The sequence below is a fragment of the Ambystoma mexicanum genome, chromosome 1p, assembly GCF_040938575.1.
Source record: "Ambystoma mexicanum isolate Mex_15411 chromosome 1p, UKY_AmexF1_1, whole genome shotgun sequence".
Lineage (NCBI taxonomy): Eukaryota > Metazoa > Chordata > Amphibia > Caudata > Ambystomatidae > Ambystoma > Ambystoma mexicanum.
In genome coordinates this window covers 41,708,706-41,719,357 of record NC_090921.1, presented here as the reverse complement: position 1 = coordinate 41,719,357, position 10,652 = coordinate 41,708,706, and the positions used below count along the sequence as shown (strand labels likewise).

The 10,652-nt window shown below is 52.1% G+C and overlaps 1 protein-coding gene across 4 annotated transcripts in view; it reads left to right on the top strand.

The window, feature by feature from the left end:
• The first annotated feature begins 900 nt into the window (after positions 1-900).
• The window catches only part of LOC138565729 (zinc finger protein 79-like), a 76,987-nt gene continuing 67,235 nt past the window's right edge, over positions 901-10,652 (top strand). The window contains exons 1-2 of one of the 4 annotated variants that reach the window (XM_069643003.1): positions 901-4,081; positions 4,390-4,439. The gene's annotated coding sequence lies outside the window, so the exon portion shown is untranslated. The other 3 variants (XM_069643002.1, XM_069643000.1, XM_069643001.1) reach the window with 3 other exon arrangements.

Below are 10,652 nucleotides of genomic sequence, written 5' to 3'. Positions count from 1 at the left end.
GGGTGTTAAAGGAGAGACTTAACTGATTGTAACATTGAAGCTGCACTAGAATAGTCTCATTGCAATGAGTAAAGAAGTTAGTTGCCCTTACACAAGTAAGTTTGCCATAGCTCTCAACCATTAGTGTCGCAAAGGCGGGTGAAACAACCCATTTTTATTTTTGGCGGGTGAGAGGCCCATTGAAACAAATGGGCATGCAGGAGGCTTTGCAGGTGAGTCAGCTGTTTAGAAGGCGGGTGTCACCCCAAAAACCGTGTGAGTTGAGAGCTTTCATAGCTTTCAACCATTTGTGTTGCAAAGGCGGGTGAAATTACCCGATTTTGTTTTTGGCGGGTGAGACGCCCATTGGAATGAATGGGCGTGCAGGAGGTTTGGCGGGTGAGTCAGCCCTTTACAAGGCGGGTGACACCCGCCAAAAGCGTGTGAGTTGAGAGCTATGGAGCTATGTGTCCACCGTCTCTGAAGTTAGCACCTCTCCCAACATTTAAAGGTTTAGCCCCCGCCTACATTTTTAGCCTAGGTGCTCCCCCTAGCCCTGCATTTTGTTAGGCAGAGAGTCAAGGGAAGCCTTTCCTGAAACTGGCGGTGTTAAAGGTTGTATCTCCTCTCTACATATTGGCTTTAAAATATACTATTTGATAGTCCCCACACCAGACCATGGTGGGGGGAATAGAACAGTGGGGGCGGAGCATCCAACTTGCCCCCTTATTTTCTGAAGTAGCCCCTCCCACCACCACTTAGCCCCCCCCCCCACTCGAAATGTAGGTTTCCTTGCCCCCCCCCCCCCCGGGTGCGAATGCAGGAGCCATGGAATAACAGACACGTCACAAACGCCGAACTACTATTCTTCAGTGTACTTCCTGTGCCGTGGCTTTTGTTTACTTCCGGGTTAAAGGCCTCACAAGCTTTCTTTCACATCTGTGTTGCATGCTCTCGTTCATTTCCGCCATCACAGGGTGTTGTGCACCCCGCTTCCGTGGCCTTTCTCTGCATTTCCCAGCAGCAGGCTGTGCCTGCAGAGGCGCCATGTGCTGCACATAGGGTTGTGCAGCTCCCCCCTGCACGCGTGCATTGCAGCACGAGCAGCTGACCTCCTGCATGCACCCAGAGGAGGGAGCAGCCCAAGGAGAGGTGTCCTAACCCCAGTGCCTGGGCCCCCATGCACAAAGGCAAGCAAGGAGGTGAGGGCGAGTAATGTTATCCAATGGGGGCAGCCAGGCTGCAGACTGTGTCCATGGTCTCTGGGGCTCAGGGTGCAGGAAGAGGGCCTGTGCTGCTTGCTCTGGTGTGCTGCCAGATTCCCTGGCTTTTCTGTGCATGCAGAGGCCCTCACTAGGGGTGTGCAGCTCCTCCCTGCACGCGTGCATTGCAGCACGAACATCTGACCTCCTGCATGCACCCAGAGGAGGGAGCAGCCCAAGGAGAGGTGTCCTAACCCCAGTGCCTGGGCCCCCATGCACAAAGGCAAGCAAGGAGGTGAGGGCGAGTAATGTTATCCAATGGGGGCAGCCAGGCTGCAGACTGTGTCCAGGGGCTCTGGGGATTAGGGTGCAGGAAGAGGGCCTGTGCTGCTTGCTCTGGTGTGCTCCCATATTCCCTGGCTTTCCTGTGCATGCAGAGGCCCTCATTAGGGGTGTGCAGCTCCCCACTGCACGGGTGCATTGCAGCACGAGCAGCTGACCTCCTGCATGCACCCAGAGGAGGGAGCAGCCCAAGGAGAGGTGTCCTAAACCCTGTGCAAGGGCCCCCATGCACAAAGGCAAGCAAGGAGGTGAGGGCGAGTAATGTTATCCAATGGGGGCAGCCAGGCTGCAGACTGTGTCCATGGTCTCTGGGGCTCAGGGTGCAGGAAGAGGGCCTGTGCTGCTTGCTCTGGTGTGCTGCCAGATTCCCTGGCTTTTCTGTGCATGCAGAGGCCCTCACTAGGGGTGTGCAGCTCCTCCCTGCACGCGTGCATTGCAGCACGAACATCTGACCTCCTGCATGCACCCAGAGGAGGGAGCAGCCCAAGGAGAGGTGTCCTAAACCCTGTGCCTGGGCCCCCATGCACAAAGGCAAGCAAGGAGGTGAGGGCGAGTAATGTTATCCAATGGGGGCAGCCAGGCTGCAGACTGTGTCCAGGGGCTCTGGGGCTCAGGGTGCAGGAAGAGGACCTGTGCTGCTTGGTCTGGTGTGCTCCCAGATTCCCTGGCTTTTCTGTGCATGCAGAGGCCCTCACTAGGGGTGTGCAGCTCGCCCCTGCACGCGTGCATTGCAGCACGAGCAGCTGACCTCCTGCATGCACCCAGAGGAGGGAGCAGCCCAAGGAGAGGTGTCCTAACCCCAGTGCCTGGGCCCCCATGCACAAAGGCAAGCAAGGAGGTGAGGGCGAGTAATGTTATCCAATGGGGGCAGCCAGGCTGCAGACTGTGTCCATGGTCTCTGGGGCTCAGGGTGCAGGAAGAGGGCCTGTGCTGCTTGCTCTGGTGTGCTGCCAGATTCCCTGGCTTTTCTGTGCATGCAGAGGCCCTCACTAGGGGTGTGCAGCTCCTCCCTGCACGCGTGCATTGCAGCACGAACATCTGACCTCCTGCATGCACCCAGAGGAGGGAGCAGCCCAAGGAGAGGTGTCCTAAACCCTGTGCCTGGGCCCCCATGCACAAAGGCAAGCAAGGAGGTGAGGGCGAGTAATGTTATCCAATGGGGGCAGCCAGGCTGCAGACTGTGTCCAGGGGCTCTGGGGCTCAGGGTGCAGGAAGAGGGCCTGTGCTGCTTGGTCTGGTGTGCTCCCAGATTCCCTGGCTTTTCTGTGCATGCAGAGGCCCTCACTAGGGGTGTGCAGCTCGCCCCTGCACGCGTGCATTGCAGCACGAGCAGCTGACCTCCTGCATGCACCCAGAGGAGGGAGCAGCCCAAGGAGAGGTGTCCTAACCCCAGTGCCTGGGCCCCCATGCACAAAGGCAAGCAAGGAGGTGAGGGCGAGTAATGTTATCCAATGGGGGCAGCCAGGCTGCAGACTGTGTCCATGGTCTCTGGGGCTCAGGGTGCAGGAAGAGGGCCTGTGCTGCTTGCTCTGGTGTGCTGCCAGATTCCCTGGCTTTTCTGTGCATGCAGAGGCCCTCACTAGGGGTGTGCAGCTCCTCCCTGCACGCGTGCATTGCAGCACGAACATCTGACCTCCTGCATGCACCCAGAGGAGGGAGCAGCCCAAGGAGAGGTGTCCTAAACCCTGTGCCTGGGCCCCCATGCACAAAGGCAAGCAAGGAGGTGAGGGCGAGTAATGTTATCCAATGGGGGCAGCCAGGCTGCAGACTGTGTCCAGGGGCTCTGGGGCTCAGGGTGCAGGAAGAGGGCCTGTGCTGCTTGGTCTGGTGTGCTCCCAGATTCCCTGGCTTTTCTGTGCATGCAGAGGCCCTCACTAGGGGTGTGCAGCTCGCCCCTGCACGCGTGCATTGCAGCACGAGCAGCTGACCTCCTGCATGCACCCAGAGGAGGGAGCAGCCCAAGGAGAGGTGTCCTAACCCCAGTGCCTGGGCCCCCATGCACAAAGGCAAGCAAGGAGGTGAGGGCGAGTAATGTTATCCAATGGGGGCAGCCAGGCTGCAGACTGTGTCCAGGGGCTCTGGGGATTAGGGTGCAGGAAGAGGGCCTGTGCTGCTTGCTCTGGTGTGCTCCCAGATTCCCTGGCTTTTCTGTGCATGCAGAGGCCCTCACTAGGGGTGTGCAGCACCCCCCTGCACGCGTGCATTGCAGCACGAGCAGCTGACCTCCTGCATGCACCCAGAGGAGGGAGCAGCCCAAGGAGAGGTGTCCTAACCCCAGTGCCTGGGCCCCCATGCACAAAGGCAAGCAAGGAGGTGAGGGCGAGTAATGTTATCCAATGGGGGCAGCCAGGCTGCAGACTGTGTTCAGGGGCTCTGGGGATTAGGGTGCATGAAGAGGGCCTGTGCTGCTTGCTCTGGTGTGCTCCCATATTCCCTGGCTTTTCTGTGCATGCAGAGGCCCTCACTAGGGGTGTGCAGCTCCCCACTGCACGCGTGCATTGCAGCACGAGCAGCTGACCTCCTGCATGCACCCAGAGGAGGGGGCAGCCCAAGGAGAGGTGTCCTAAACCCTGTGCCTGGGCCCCCATGCACAAAGGCAAGCAAGGAGGTGAGGGCGAGTAATGTTATCCAATGGGGGCAGCCAGGCTGAAGACTGTGTCCAGGGGCTCTGGGGATTAGGGTGCAGGAAGAGGGCCTGTTCTGCTTGCTTTGCTGTGCTCCCAGATTCCCTGGCTTTTCTGTGCATGCAGAGGCCCCATGTGTGGAGGGGCCCTCACTAGGGGTGTGCAGCTCCTCCCTGCACGTGTGCATTGCAGAACCAGCATCTGACCTCCTGCACCCAGAGGAGGGAGCATCCCAAGGAGAGGTGTCCTAACCCCAGTGCCTGGGCCCCCATGCACAAAGGCAAGCAAGGAGGTGAGGGCGAGTAATGTTATCCAATGGGGGCAGCCAGGCTGCAGACTGTGTCCAGGGGCTCTGGGGATTAGGGTGCAGGAAGAGGGCCTGTGCTGCTTGCTTTGCTGTGCTCCCAGATTCCCTGGCTTTTCTGTGCATGTTAATGTTAATGTTAAAGAACATTTGTACTGCGAACTATCACCACCAGAGTGGTCCCCTGGCGCTCTGGCGGCTCTGAAAGAGGAGGGGAGGTTGAGTTAGTGGGATGAAGCAGGAAAAGTGCAAGAGAGCAGTGATGTGCTGTTGGCGGCCTCAGCCCGGGGGGTCCGTTGGCTGGGCCTGGGGTGTTTGCGGGCGGTAGTCGTTGTGTACTGTTGTGCAAGACTGTGTGTTTTTTGTTTTGTTGTTGCAATGTAGTGAAGTTTGTGCGGTTTGTTGTGCTGTAGGTTTTGAGTGTGTTTGGTTTGGAGTTTGAGAGGTGTATGTAGAAGGGGAAATTGTTAGTAGGGTTGGTTAGTTTGCGTCTCTATCCTAGTTGAGACGCTCGGCTTGCGTAGTCTCCCCTGATGCGGCTCTGTACTGATCTTGGTCCGACTGGCATACAAGGTTCCTTACTCCTCTTGCCCCCACCTCTAACATGCTCTCTTATAGCGCCTCTTATCCTCCCTTCATACTCCTGTGGTTAGTGCACCTGCCAATGTCAACCTCTCAGGTAGTGTGGTGATTGCCAGTATCTCGACAATTCCACACCACTGTGGTACCTGGCGATAACTAAGGGGCGTGCAAAGTGTTGGTGGGATTGTCTGGGGTAGTTGACTCAGTCTCTGTGCGTGCCGCCTGTGTTCCAGTCTATCCGGTGTCACCCGTCCAGGTGCCGTGGGAACTACCCTCCTGGGTCGAGGATGTCCGTGTCCTTTCCGGTTTAGTCATCCTCATCCAGTTGTGGTTTCCAGATTTAGTCTGTGGTGTTGAAGAGCCAGGTTTTTAGTGATTTCCTGAATTTTAGGTGATCTTCAGTGTTTCTTATTTCTTTTGGGGTGTTGTTCCAGGTTTTTACGGCTAAGTGGTAGAAGGAGGTGCCTCCAAGTTTTTTCTTAAGGTATGGTTTGAGTTCCAGGCGGATTTCTTTGCTTGATCTGAGGGGTCTTGTTGGTTTGTAGACTGTTATTTTCTTTTGTAGGAATTCCGCTCTTGTCCGCTGATTGCCCTGTGCGTTATGCACATTGTTTTGAAGGTGATGCAATGTTTTACTTGGAGCCAGTGTAGTGTTTTTAGGGCTGGAGTTATGTGGTCCCTTCTGGATAGTTTGAGGAGTAGTCTTGCTGCTGCATTTTGGATCTGTTGCAGTTTCTTTAGGAGGTATTCTGGTATTCCGAGGTAAAGGCTGTTTGCAGTCGATTTTTGACATAATTAGGGCAACGATAGTGAGTGTTTTGTGCGTGAAGGAGAGGAAAGGTAGAATTCTTCTTGCTGTGTGGAGGAGGAAAAAGCATTTCTTCACTGTTGCATTTATTTGTGGTTCCAGGGTTAGGGTGTTGTCCATTAGGACTCCCAGATTTTTTACTACCTTCAATGGTGTTGGTGTGTTTCCCATTTCCATAGGCCACGGGATGGTGGTTTCGTTCTCTTGGTCTTTGGATACGATCATGATGTCTGTCTTTCCTGGGTTGATTTTCAGGTTGTTGGCATCCATCCAGTTGAAGACTTCTTTTAGACAGTCGTTTAGGGTTGAGTGGTCGGCATCAGTGTCTTTGATTTTGTAGATGATCTGAGTGTCATCTGCGTAATTGTAACATGTAATGTTGTATTTTTTTAAGATTCTGATGACCGGAGTCTGATAGATGTTGAAATATAGTGGAGATAGTGAGGATCCTTGTGGCACTCCAGTCGTTAACTCGTGGAGTGGATTTGAAAGGTTTGATCCATACGGTTTCTGTTCTGTCTGCTAGAAATGATTTGGTCCAGCGTAGGGCTGTGTCTGTTATGCCTATGTCTTCTAGTCTTTTGGTCAGGGTGTTGTGGCTACCTGTGTCAAAGGCTGCGGAGAGGTCAAGCAGAATAAGGGCTGAGGTAGTGTTTTTGTCTGCGTTACTTTTTAGGTCGTCCCAGATAGATAGTAGCACTGTTTCCGTTCCTCTTGCTGGTCTGAAGCCGATTTGAGCTTGGTCCAGCAGGTGGTGTTTTTCAAGGTGTTCTTGGGTTAGTTTATATACGTAGGTTTCTAGAGGTTTTGCTGGGTAGGGGATGTTAGATATCGGCCTGTAGTTGGAAAGGTCATCTACGTCACCACTTGTGTTTTTTAAGAGTGGCTTGATGTATTCTGATTTGAAGATCTTCGGTACAGTCCCTGTTGATAGTGATAGATTTAGGGGGTTTCTGTAGTGTTCTGCTGGCGATCCTTGCGCGAGGATTGATTTGTAGATGTCTGGGGGACAGGGGTCCATGAGTGATCCCGCTTTCTTGCTATGTTTTACCAGCATTGTGATTGCCTCTGCTGATATTTCAGGAAAGCTTTGGAGTTTGTGCTGTGGTTCCGTGTTAGGTTGGTTGGGTTGTATGTTGTGGTTGGCTGGTCGCTTTTGTATGGTTTGTCGGATGGCATTGATTTTGTTTTTGAAGTAGTCTGCCAGGTCGTTGCATAGTTTTTCTGAGGAGTTTGGGGTGTTATCGCAGCCTGGTGGGTTTCTCATTTCTTTAAAGATGCTAAACATTTCTTTTTGTGTGTTGGTGGCATTGTTGATTCTGTCGTCATAATGTCATCTCTTTACCTTTTGAATTTCCCTTTTGTATGCGCGGATTTGTTTCTGATACAGTGTTTTTTCCTTGGGTTGTATTTTTTCCTCCATTCCAATTGCATCTTTTTGTTTTCCTTTTTCATGGTGTTTAATAGTAGGGTGAACCACTTTGCCATTGCTCTTTTTTTTGATGGGGTGAACGGTTTTTCTGGGGCGATCTTGTCTATTGTATCAGAGATCCATTTGTGCAGTATCTCTGCTTTCTCGTCTAGATCAGCTAGCTCCAGTTCTGTAGTTGAGGGTTTCGTTAATTCCAGTTGTTCGGATAGGTTGCTTTCTTTGACTTGTTTCCAGTTTCTTTTGGTGGTGTTTGTGAGTTTCGGATGTCGGATGTAGGCTTGGGTAGGCAGAGTGATCACGAATGGGATGATGAGATGGTCGTTCCACAGTATTTGTATTGGAGGTGCCGTGGTAATGAGTTTTTCTTTGGCGAAAATTGCGTCTAGGGTGTGTCCTGCCGAGTGCGTTGCTCATTTGACTAGTTGTCATAGTTTAATGGTGCTGAATTGTTCAATTGGGAGTTGGCGTGGCTGTCTTCAAACCAGATGTTGAAGTCCCCCAGGATGATTAGGTGTTCGTGGTTGATTGCTAAATTGGTCATGGCTTCTATGAAGTTATTGACAAATGTTGCATCATATGTCGGTGGTCTGTATACCAGGATGAATGTGATGTTGGTTTTTGGGCTCGCTGTTGTTCCCTGCACGCGTGCATTGCAGCACGAGCATCTGACATCCTGCACCCACAGGAGGGAGCAGCCCAAAGAGAGGTGCCCTAAATCCTGTGCCTGGGCCACCATGCACAAAGGCAAACAAGGAGGTGAGGGCGAGTAATTTTATCCAATGGGGGCAGGCAGACTGCAGACTGTGTCCAGGGGCTCTGGGGATTAGGGTGCAGGAAGAGGGCCTGTGCTGCTTGCTCTGGTGTGCTCTCAGATCCTCTGGCTTTTCTGTGCATGCAGAGGCTCTTACTACGGGTGTGCAGCTCCTCCCTGCACGTGTCCATTGCAGCACGAGCATCTGACCTCCTGCACCCAGAGGAGGGAGCAGCCCAAGGAGAGGTGCCATCAACCCTGTGCCTGGGCCCCCATGCACAAAGGCAAGCAAGGAGGTTAGGGCGAGTAATGTTATCCAATGGGGGCAGCCAGGCTGCAGACTGTGCCCAGGGGCTCTGGGGATCAGGGTGCAGGAAGAGAACCTGTGCTGCTGGCTTTGCTGTCCTGCTTTCATTCCTAAACCTGCTGTTTCCTTTCAGAATTGGAGCATCGTTCCTGTAATCCAGGAATAGCTTAAACCTGGGCAAACTGTGGGGCACAGAGCAAAAGGTTCCAGTAAAGTCTCTGAGTGGCGGGGGGCACTCTTTATTGCCATTTCTCACTCGCACCCCCAGCCTTACGCTGATCTCTAGGGTGAGAGGCATGCTAGCTTAGTAGGTTTTGGGGCAGCTCCATGCTATGCCACCATGGGGCATTTCACCACCCTGGCACACTAGGAAAGGTATCAGTGCCACCGCTTATTCTTTGGTCTGGTTTCATTTTGCCACCCTGGCATACTGGTAAAGGTATCAGTTCTATCACTCATTGTTGTGGACTGGTTTCATTTTGCCACACTGGTAAGTTTATCAGTGTCAGACACTCATTGTTTTGGGCTGGTTGCACACTGGTAAGGTTATCAGTGCCAGACACTCATTGTTTTGGGCTGGTTTAATTTTGCCACCCTGGCACACTGGTAATGGTATCAGTTCCACCGCTCATTGTTGTGGTCTGGTTTCATTTTGCCACCCTGGCACACAGGTAAGGTTATCAGTGCCAGACACTCATTGTTTTGGTCTGGTTTCATTTTGCCACCCTGGCACACTAGTAAAGGTATCAGTGCCAGACACTCATCGTTTTGATCTGTTTTCTGTTCCCATGCTGGTGGCACACTAGTAAAGGTATCAGTGCCAGACACTCATTGCTTTGGTCTGGTTTCTGTTCGCATGCTGGTGGCACACTAGTAAAGGTATCAGTGCCAGACACTCATCGTTTTGGTCTGTTTTCTATTCCCATGCTGTTGGCACACTAGTAAAGGTATCAGTGCCAGACACTCATTGCTTTGGTCTGGTTTCTGTTCGCATGCTGGTGGCACACTAGTAAAGGTATCAGTGCCAGACACTCATTGCCTTGGTCTGTTTTCTGTTCCCATGCTGGTGGCACACTAGTAAAGGTATCAGTGCCAGACACTCATCGTTTTGGTCTGTTTTCTATTCCCATGCTGTTGGCACACTAGTAAAGGTATCAGTGCCAGACACTCATTGCTTTGGTCTGGTTTCTGTTCGCATGCTGGTGGCACACTAGTAAAGGTATCAGTGCCAGATACTCATTGCTTTGGTCTAGTTTCTGTTTGCATGCTGGTGGCACACTAGTAAAGTGCCAGACACTCATCGTTTTGATCTGTTTTCTGTTCCCATGCTGGTGGCACACTAGTAAAGGTATCAGTGCTAGACACTCATCGTTTTGATCTGTTTTCTGTTCCCATGCTGGTGGCACACTAGTAAAGGTATCAGTGCCAGACACTCATTGCTTTGGTCTGGTTTCTGTTCGCATGCTGGTGGCACACTAGTAAAGGTATCAGTGCCAGACACTCATCGTTTTGGTCTGTTTTCTGTTCCCATGCTGGTGGCACACTAGTAAAGGTATCAGTGCCAGACACTCATCGTTTTGGTCTGTTTTCTGTTCCCATGCTGGTGGCACACTAGTAAAGGTATCAGTGCCAGACACTCATTGCTTTGGTCTGGTTTCTGTTCGCATGCTGGTGGCACACTAGTAAAGGTATCAGTGCCAGACACTCATTGCTTTGGTCTGGTTTCTGTTCGCATGCTGGTGGCACACTAGTAAAGGTATCAGTGCCAGACACTCATTGTTTTGGTCTGGTTTCATTTTGCCACCCTGGCACACTGGTAAAGGTATCAGTTCCACTGCTCATTGTTGTGGTCTGGTTTCGTTTTTGCCACCCTGGCACACTAGTAAAGGTTATCAGTGCCAGACACTCATCGCTTTGATCTGTTTTCTATTCCCATGCTGGTGGCACACTAGTAAAGGTATCAGTGCCAGACACTCATTGCTTTGGTCTAGTTTCTGTTTGCATGCTGGTGGCACACTAGTAAAGTGCCAGACACTCATCGTTTTGATCTGTTTTCTGTTCCCATGCTGGTGGCACACTAGTAAAGGTATCAGTGCTAGACACTCATCGTTTTGATCTGTTTTCTGTTCCCATGCTGGTGGCACACTAGTAAAGGTATCAGTGCCAGACACTCATTGCTTTGGTCTGGTTTCTGTTCGCATGCTGGTGGCACACTAGTAAAGGTATCAGTGCCAGACACTCATCGTTTTGGTCTGTTTTCTGTTCCCATGCTGGTGGCACACTAGTAAAGGTATCAGTGCCAGACACTCATTGCTTTGGTC